The following is a 10,589-nucleotide window of genomic DNA, read 5'->3' on the forward strand; positions in this document are numbered from 1 at the left end:
TTTACTGCTTTATTGAGTTGGTAGCGATGATGAAAAGAGGAAAATGGATGAAAAAGGGTGTCAAAACAAAACAGTCATGGAATTCTATACTCCGCCAGTGGAACTTGTTGCATGTCCTCATGCAACATTGCATGACTTCATTGTGGCATAATGTGAAAATAACCAGGTATATTTTACCACTTCTACACTCAGTGAGAATGAGTGAATGAAAAAAATAGACCTAAATGCTTTTGGAAGGTGGCGCTCTGCTTTGTGACCAATTTTCTCCTCGTATTGTTGCTGTATTACACCTCTGGTTGTCATGGCACTGATTTTCACCATCGCTGCCTCTGTGCACATCAAGCAGGTTTAAAGATGACGAATCAATCTTTTCATCCTCCATATCTGATACATTTACGCCGTTGTGGCCCTTGCTGAAGCATTCATTTATATCTGCGGGTCTTTCGGATTGATAGAACTAGAATTTCTAGACATAGGTGGAGGCTTGCTGATTGAAAACACATAAAAAAAAATTGTTTGTCCCTCACAAAAATACTTGGTTCTATAATGCAATGGGATGAGGAAGTCGAGGCCTAACTTGGTCAAGATCAAATTTCAACAAACTAGAATCTTGGATATATTCCACCAATATCCTTTCACAATGCCTTCTTCTATAGTGGGATGCTTTGTATATCCAATATTCATCTTTATCATACAAGCCAGACACAAGGTGTACGATATATCTATCCTTACATCCTGCTATGTCTACTTGCAATAGCTTCTATAGAGAGCAAGGAATTTTTTATGAATTCCCTATCTAATTCAATTGATGGGTCCCAAGCTTCTTCTGGCCTCTCCAACTTATATTCAGAAATCTATAATGCATATTTTTCTCTGCTTTTCTCATCTAAAATTACCAATTGTCAAATAGTGAGTTTAAAATATCTGTATAGTTAGGCCTCTGATTCAGCTCTCAATGGACGCATTAGAAGCCGACAAATTGTGTATACTCAGCATACTGTCCAGACTGCATACCTATTGGTGCACGTAATGCAAAATCAGGAATACCAAATGCATCCACAAGTTCTCTTGCCACACTCCTCACTTCAAAACACAGGTATTCGTTGAGCCGAAGAATTGCCTTAGCCTTGTTGGGTGCAACATAGTCTACATTTCTATAGCTTCCAATGTCTTTCCAAATTCGATCAAGTGCATAAAGATCACAGAGAAGCTTTAAGTCTGCATGATCGTTCTTGTGTTTACATCTATTGACAACCTCTATAAATCTTGCAAGGATCACAGACTCTATATGTGATTCAACAAGTATTAGTAAATGATTCAAGCATCTATTCCATGCCTCAAAACTGCCAAGTGACTTTGAGTGCTTCCTTAGACGCAATGCAGTAGTATGCAACAATCTTGATGTCCGATACCTAAATGCATTGAGCTAGAATTTTGGGTCTCGCAAATGGTCCTGTCCTTCACAACGAGAAATTACTGGATTTAAATTGGAGTGAAAGCCCCCTGGGATGCCGAAAAGAATAATCTTCTTCCTAGCGGCCAAAGAGTGGATAGAAGAACGTTGTTTGGAACCTCATCTCCGACTGCTATGGGTGCCATAGTAAATTCTCTTATCAAAATATAACACAACCTACTAAGATTCAACTTCAACGCACAACAGCAAATACATTTTGCATTGTGGTGTCAAGTCACCATACCACCCATAGTTGCTCTCCATCAAATAGTTTCTCCATTGTCGATTATGCTAAACTCAGTGACTTTTCTTTTAGGAATTTGATGATACATCGTAGCTGAATGGAGGACAACAAAGAACTGAGGTATAGCCTCCTAAAGCTTCGAGTATGGTGTTGACTTCGAATTCCACGGCTTTGCGAACGAGCATATACACCTAGTTTTGGAAGGGCTCTGACATTCGATTTGAATATAACGGTGGGTTCAATGCCATCTCTGCTTCACCGATTATGAATTTCTCCTCATGGATTTAACGCCATCTCTGCTTCACCGATTGTGAATTTCTCCTCATGGATGTACAACAGGGGCATATCAAAAGCCTAAAAGTTCCCAACAGGCTTATTTGCAACAAGATCCCCTTTTGCAGAGACTACATCCCCACAACCACCTTCTTTAGAAAGAATGTGTTGAGAACAATGCTCTGTTTTCATGAGGAGGTATCACAGGATCTACTTTCCCTGAGATATTGTTGTAGAAAAGCAAGAACTCCAATTTCAAACAAAACACAATGCCTCCCACGAGTATGAAGTAATGTTGGACGATTCTTTTATTTGCCATGTCGGAGTTTCAAGATACCTTCGATTTACATTATACAACATAGCCCAATACAACGAAATCGAGATTCTTCGATCATGCTAGAGAATATTTGGCATGATCTCTTCCTTATTCTGCGAACAGAAACCTGATTTTTCTCATGGATTTGTTCCCAAATCTTGCTGCTTGCAATTGCACTTCTCTTCCTTTGAAAATTGTAATGCCAAGCCAAACCTCTCGACATGCTGATGCTTCTTCTCCAAGTCCGACAACTATAAAGGCTCTGGCATTAGAATCCTCTTCAAATAGAAATTTTGTATCGTGGACTTTAATACATAGACAAATGGATTTTGAGGACTGTAACAACCAGATTTTTTTTTTTTAGCTGAGATAATTATTTACGGAATTTTTTGTCATCAAACAAAGGTATCGTTGCACCTCTATCAATAGCAAAGCTGACTTCTCTTGCCTCGCACCATTGGTCAAAGATGCATCCATTGCTTGGCTGGCTAGAGTTGGCAACACACAACACAATAAACCTTGCAGAGCCGAGGAACAACTGATGTTAGATATGCAAATTCTGGTTGTAATTCACAACAAAATCGTTGTATATGTTAAACTCTGTAAAGCTTTTTGCCCAGGTATTCATGAGATAATTTGGTTCAAATAAGAAATATACCCTTGACAGACTGGCTCAATGGGGAGATGTATCGATTGATGTCTCAAAGGTGGGTTAGAACGAATGGATTAATAACGCATATAGTAAGTTAGACTTGTGAGTATGATCTGGTAAGAAATCTTCTTCATCAATCTGGCGACTCTTTAACGAGTGGTTTTATTACTCTTAACTACTCCTAGGGTCTCCTCGAAATTATTTATTTTTTTATTTTATTATTATTATTATTATTATTATTATTATTAGTATTGGTATTATTATTTTATTTTACTTTATTTTATTTATTTATTTATTTTTATTTTTTACGTTGCATTAAATTTAAAAATATTTTAATTAAGAAATTAAATTTTATTCCTAATTTTTATATGTTTTAAATTTTTATGTTGTATTAAAAATTAAAATCTTTAAAAAGAAATGAGATTTTATTCTAACTCTAAAACAATCTAGAAAATTTATTGATTTAGGGAAAAATAAATTAGCAAATGGAGACAAGCATATTGCAAACCCTTGATTTATTCATTCCTGAAAACGTTTATAGACATCTTACTTTCTGATCCTCGAGATCGTGCAAAGACGAAGGAGGAGAGCATACTTATTCGAAACTGAAAATATCATCCTACCTACTCTATGTTAATTGGAAATTACAAACTATTATGTGTAATTAAATTTCCAATGTAACCATTCACACAATAGTAATAAAAATATATTCATTTCCAATTTTGCAATTTTAAAATGAAAATATACAAGGATGATCGAATCTAGTTTTTGTGACTGTGATTTAATGAAATAAAAACAAAAACGAAATTGATCTAACCTGGTACTTGCTTGAAACCATTGAAACCATCTTTCGATAAGGCTTTCATAGGCGTGATTTCTACTCTGATTCAGATCATGCTGCAACTTCTCTTTGTCCTCCTCAATCTCCTGTTCGAATAATTGTTCCTCATCAGATGTACAAGATTCTTCGAATGTTGATTCATTGTTTTCTTCTAGAGGAGTAGTTAAGCTTTTGGTTGTTTTCAAGATCTCTTTTTCACAAGAAGAGGAGATCTTGACTCTTGCTAGGATCTCAGTGAGTTGTTCTAAACGTATACTCATTGTTCTTACAGATATACATATAGATTAGTTGGAAAGGGATTCTTATAGTACCCAAAACTTAAAATCTGAAAAACTTAAAGGTTGTTGCAATTGGATTTTTCTTATGTTTTTGTTTTTATTTTTTATTTTTTAGTGACCGGGGTTTTTTTGATTTGTGGATGTTTTGTTTTATTTCTATGTTTTATATATGCAAATGCAAAATAAACTTAAATGAAAATGACTAAATACAGTTAAACCTAAATGAAAATGACCCTAAATTAAAAATGCTTCCTAAACAATCCTCCTAACTAGCTTACATCTAAGTTTGCTTCCCCACAACGACGCCAAAAATGTAGGGTGGTTTAATGGTATGTTAAATCCCTTGTTATTTTAATATGTCAACCTAAGGGTTTCATAAACTTAGAAGCAAACCAAAATATATGGGACCTCAGATGAAACTATTGTAGAAAGATTGTTTAGGATGGAAAGAAAGAAAGGAAATGCATATTACAAATAACTTATAAGTTTAAAGAAACTAAAAAGTTTCTGATTCAAGATGTAGCAAGCAAGAGAAGAGGCTCCTAACTTAGGAGGTCCTAGTTGTCCTTCCTCACAGTACTATCCCCAAGAAGAGAAACTAAAGAGCAGTGGTTTGTGATGTGTAGATAGCAAGAGAAGAGGCTCCTAACTTAGGAGGTCTTGGTTGTCCTTCCTCACAGTTCTACTCCAACAACATTACCATTGCATCAAATCATAAACTGGAATTCAAGAAAAAATTCAAGAAACAATTAAATCTTCACATAAATTTAATCTAGGAAAGCATATAAGAAAGTAAATCTTGTTTTAGTTCAGTCTAGCGCATGGAGAAGAGTCTCTTGTTCAAGAGTCCTGGTTGTCCTTCTCACATAAAAACTAGCTACTTAAAGGAAATCAATCTTCACATAACAAAACACACTTGTGGAAAGTAAATCACACCTACATGAAAGGAAATAACATAAATTAAACTATGTTACAGATGTATGTGAATTGTGGTTGATGGGGATCCGTCCATTCCTCAATGAACACACATGAACATCTATCACTCCTTAGGAATCAAGCAACATTCATAACTCATAATTGCAAGAAAATAATATTATTCATGTTTAATGAAAAATCATAAATCTAATGCTAGTGAATAACTGACAATTGTTGGCTTACTTTGAAGGATGCTCCTCTTATTTATACATGAATTAGGGATATCTTCTCAATAAATTTAAATCCCTTAAATATCTACTAGATCCATACTTGTCTCAACTTATCCCTAAATACTAAATACAAATCCCATGACACATCAAGATCTCCATGATATTTCTCCTTGGAATATGGTCCACCTCTTGAGTTGAAATTCGAATTTGATCTTGGGAAGCCAAGTAAGACCCTTCTAGAACCTCCAAATAAGCCTACACATGTTACAAAACTCATAACACATATATAGATATATGAAACCATGTAAATTTCCTAGTTTTTAATCATAAATTCACTTTATATACATAAAATAAATAACTTTGGAAAACAAGGATCCTAACCCATATAACTATGAAGATGGTTACTTGATGTAGGGTTTTAGGCTAGATAGTTATGAAATGATGGCTAAATGGTTATGAAATGATGGAAATATGGATGAAGATGGAAGACAATTTTGAGACTCAACAATATGTGACTAATAAGACATAGAGATAAGTTAAATTAATAATAAATGAGGTATTTAGGTTTTACAAGTAATAGAACTACCTAGAAAATGAAATAAAAAGGGATCAACCCCATTGTATCAAATGACTTCATTATATATAAAACATATATTCTACTTGAGTTTGATTATAACATGTCTTCTTCTTACTTGTATGCTTAAATTTTTAGCATATAAAACAATTGCAATTGGGAAAAGCGACATCTATGGTCCTCTTGAGAATTTCTTTTATCATGTTCACCTTACTTCATAGCATTTATTAATGACTATAATATGTGTTCATGGATGCATTTGGTCAAAAAAGGGTGAAGCATATCATAAATTTCAAGATTTTAAAGCAATAGTTGAAAACAAATATGTGAAAAACATTCAAGTTCTTTGAACATACAATAGGTGGGAGTATATAAAACATGAATTTTCATTTTTTTTTAATCTAAGCATGGCATCAAACATGAAAATATTATTACTTACACATCTCCACAAAATGGGGTTTCCATAAGGAAATATAGAAATTTCCTTGAGATGGCTAGATGTATGTTGTATTGTAAAGTACTTAAAAAAATATTTTGTGGAGAGACAATGAGTTGTGAAGCTAGGATTCACAAGAAGCAATGTCACCTCTACTTCAAGGTAGTCCAAAGTATGTTGTTGATTTTGGTTTTATATGTTGACGATCTATTCTTGACAAGTAGTGAGCCCCTTATGATCAAGTGTAAGAGGGAACTAGTTTTTGAATTCGAGATGAAGGACCTTGGACTCATGCACTATTTTCTAGGCCTTGAGGTGTGGCAAAGGTCTAGTGAAATTTTCCTTTCACAAGTAAAATATGTCATGAAGTTGTTGGAGAGATTTGGAATGACAGAATGTACGTCCTTTCCCACACTGATGAAAATTAATTTCAAGAAGTTATGTGGAGATACTGTAAAACCTGATTTGGTGATTCACATTAAGTCAATTCATGACTGAGCCTCTCCATCCACATTGGATTGCTGCCAAACACATTTTGAGATATTTGCATGGGATGATCACCCTTGGTCTGAGATATATTTTCGGAGATGTTCAACTCCATGGATATACCGATGTTGACTGGGGTGGAAATGTTGTTGACAAGAAGAGTACATCTAGATGTTGTTTTAGTCTTGGATCTTCCATGATATCTTGGATGAGCATAGAGCAGAAGTCCATAGCATTGAGCACCGTCGAGGCAGAGTACATTGTCGCTAGCATGGCTAGTTGCGAAGCAGTTTGGTTAAGGAATCTCTTTGGAGAGATATTTGAGCAGGTCCTAGACACTACAGTGATATATTCAACAACAAAAGTGGGATTCGTCTGGCATAAAATCCCATATTTCATGACAAGTCCAATCATATTGAGATTAGATATCATTACATTCAATATATGGTGCATATTGGAGCCGTTAGACTCCATCATATATCGACAGATGAGCAAATTGCAGATATTCTCACCAAGGATTTACCGAAAGGGAAGTTATTGGTCTTCAAAGAGAAGCTTGGACTGATGGATGTGACCCCTCCTGATAAGGGGCATCACTGATTGAGAACACTGAGTTGACTCTTCCACCTTGTTAGAGCTCCCAGGGTGAGGAATTTAGATGGAGGGCTCCTGGGGTTGAGGGATCTCTAGACAATAGGGTCGTAGATGTTGTTCCCCTATCTGTTACCCATAGGGCTGGAGATGTTGCTCCCCTATATTGATCTTTGCAAAGTATACCCTAGTTGGCATCATACCCACAAGTTAGGCTTTTTGGGATTACCGCTCCCCATTTGGCCAACGGGTTGAGAGTGTACTTGGGGATGTACAACCCAAGCTGATTATGATGCAGAGGTTCCACCACATGACTCTTGAGGGTAATTGTTGGGACGATTAGTGGGAAATAAGATGGGTTGATATGTGCACCCCTATATCATCTATTACTCGATATGTGGTTGTAGATGTTTAGCTCCCCCATGAGATTTTGGGTTGAGATATGCTCCTTGATGTAGTTTCAGGTTGAGATGTGCTCCCTGATATTGTTTTTAGATTGAGATGTGCTCTCCGACATTATAGAGGGTGGTAGCTAATGCTCCTTGATTCTTCTTCTTTAGATTCGATAATGTTTCAACAAATAGAGTTAAGCAAAGATGGGACATGATATGACGACATGATACACATGGCATGATGCAGTTTGAATTTCTCCCAAGCTTAGAGGGAGTTTTAATTTTGGCATCTCAGTGATAAATTCCAACCATGGGACTAGATTCCTCTCTTCGAGAGGACCAATTTTGACTATTGAAGCACTCAATTTGGATTAGGGAAAGTGTACTTATGAAGAAAAGCCCACATATGCACATTTTATCAGGTCAGCCCTAAAGAAAATTGGACACCCTTGGAAGAATATAAATTTAAGTGACCTCAAACTCATTTGGACATCATCATCACATATCTTTTCTTCTACCTTTTGGAGTTTTGTTCTATCTAAAAGTGAATCTTGAACAAAAGTGCGAAGGGTGAAAAAGAATTGCGAAGTTTGAACAGGAATTGCGAAGGGTAAACATGAAGTGCGCAGTTATCTTTGATTGCATTAACTTGACTATTGACACATATTTTGGATATTGGTTGGCAGATTTGTTGAACATGTCAATACTTTGACTTTGATTCTCATTTATGGACTTGGGCTCATTGTACTCTCTACTGAGCATTTTATGACAATCTAATAGAAGAAGAATTTCAAAGGGTTTTCCCCTAGTCTTTGACCAAGTAAGTGTCTCTTGTGATGTGTTGATTGTCTCCTCTTATCATTCATTCACTGTTCTATCTTCAATTATTATTGATAATTAGAAGTATTAATTGTTAGTGAAAGATTTCTAATTGAAGAATTGAATTGCTAGAGTAATTGAAAAAGCATAGAGCAATGTGAAAATCAACATCGAAACCCTAATATATATATACATGGTGCGCACGTTGATGAAAAGCCTAATTCGATAAAGGTCAAAGTTTGTAAATAGGTCAATATTTGTGAACCTTTGACATATCCTAAACAAAAACACCAATACAAAATTTGATGCTGGAAGAATCACCATTATCTTCTCTCGCTCTCATTGTGAATTCTCCGACAACCACTTCAGTCCATCCATCAATATTTGTACACAATCTTTCCTGTTTTCGCTCCCCTAGAAGTTGCTCTATTTCAATCTCTTCTCCATCTTGAGCCATAATTGAAAACCTAAATGACCTCAGATTCCATCCCTAGGCATACTCTCCAAATTTTAGCATAAACATTATCTTATACTCGCTACCCACGGATAAAACCCTATAGTCATTTTGATCGCGGACCTCCAACCAAATCGCTGCTATTAATGCCGCTAGCTCCTCAAATTTGAAATCATGATATGTAACATGAGCATATCAATTTGAGTATAACAATAAGAAAAATGAAAAACAAACCGAAACTGGAGTCATCTCAAGAAACCCAATGCCAAAGGCCCTGAGTCATGCCTAGTTCTCTTCCCGACAAGAGGTAACCAATTGTCATTGTTGGTTGTTTTAGCCAAAATATCTATTGTGGATACACAAAAAAATATGAATATTAATAAAGCAAAGAAATGCATTATTAAAATCTTGTAACTGAAACCAAAGTATTCGAAATTACCTTTCATCCTCCATATTATCCAAATCATTGCACAATCACGCATTCCTAAAACCTTGAGAATGACGCAATGAGTGGATAAACATGGTTGATTCTCGGAAACAATTCACCTCCTAAGCTTGATGTCCGAAACAATTCAATTGAATCGACTCAACAAGGAAAAGAAGGTGAATTCGTAATGCTTGTAACGTGACCCCATTCTTGATCAGGGAGGCAAGTAGATGGAACCAGAGTACAAGTGGAGGATATTTGTTATAATAATATTTTCAAATTTGGTACATGTTATATGTTTTGAAACATAAAATATGTTGAGAATCATTTCATATCAAACAAATATATAAGATGAAGAATATTCTCACACTATTAAATCTAAGCCATCCATATTTTTTTTATTTTGTAAATAATCAAAATTCATGCACCCTAATTCCAATATAGACCACGCCTATCCACGTAATGAAATTTGGTCTTATACTATTTACACAATCTTATATATTATAAGTTTAATTTTGATCCATTCTTCTACGAAAATTGCATTTGTAAACTTTTGTAATCATCATCGCAGATATATAACAAATGATACAAGTAATATGAAGTATAAAATATTGTTCCAAGGGCAGCTCAATTGATGATTGTTGTGATATGAAGTATTGTGTAAACTAAGAGATCCAAGATTCAAATCCCCCGAGTAACCCGATCTACGAAGAAGAGGATTATGTAAACCTTAGAGTTACACTGATAGCGGCTAAATTCAACCCTATGTCATGAGAGTAAAGACATGGTCAAATTACTAATTCCTTTAATACCAAAAAAAACTTATAACAAATAATATAAAAAATAAAAAATAAATTATCGCTTTAATAATTTTAACACAATTATTATTAAATGGTTAAAATAAAAATAGATTTAATTAATGTAAATTATGAAAGGGATCACACAGATTTCATTTTTTTTGGGTCAAATTATTTTAAATATAACTTAAACTCGTCCCAACTATTTTAAAACATTCATTTTAGCTGAGTAACTCCGCCTAAAAATAAAAATCCTTCTAATTTTAAGAACATAATACAAATATGAAAAACTTTGAACCTTCCACGGTCACATAACTCCCTTGCACCATAAAACGGTTAACTGCATTGCAAACATATTAGAGTTATTTTCCGGACCACATCAATTTTATGGATATAAACAATGGGCAAACT

The 10,589-nt window shown here is 34.9% G+C and overlaps 1 pseudogene; it reads right to left on the reverse strand.

Moving 5' to 3' along the window:
• Positions 1-905: 905 nt before the first annotated feature.
• Positions 906-1,733, reverse strand: LOC149257216 (acyl-coenzyme A oxidase, peroxisomal pseudogene; annotated as a pseudogene).
• Positions 1,734-10,589: the final 8,856 nt, after the last annotated feature.

The sequence above is a fragment of the Pinus tabuliformis genome, chromosome 6 (assembly GCF_031772625.1).
Source record: "Pinus tabuliformis cultivar Carrire ecotype Pingquan chromosome 6, CPIR1, whole genome shotgun sequence".
Classification (NCBI taxonomy): Eukaryota; Viridiplantae; Streptophyta; class Pinopsida; order Pinales; family Pinaceae; genus Pinus; species Pinus tabuliformis.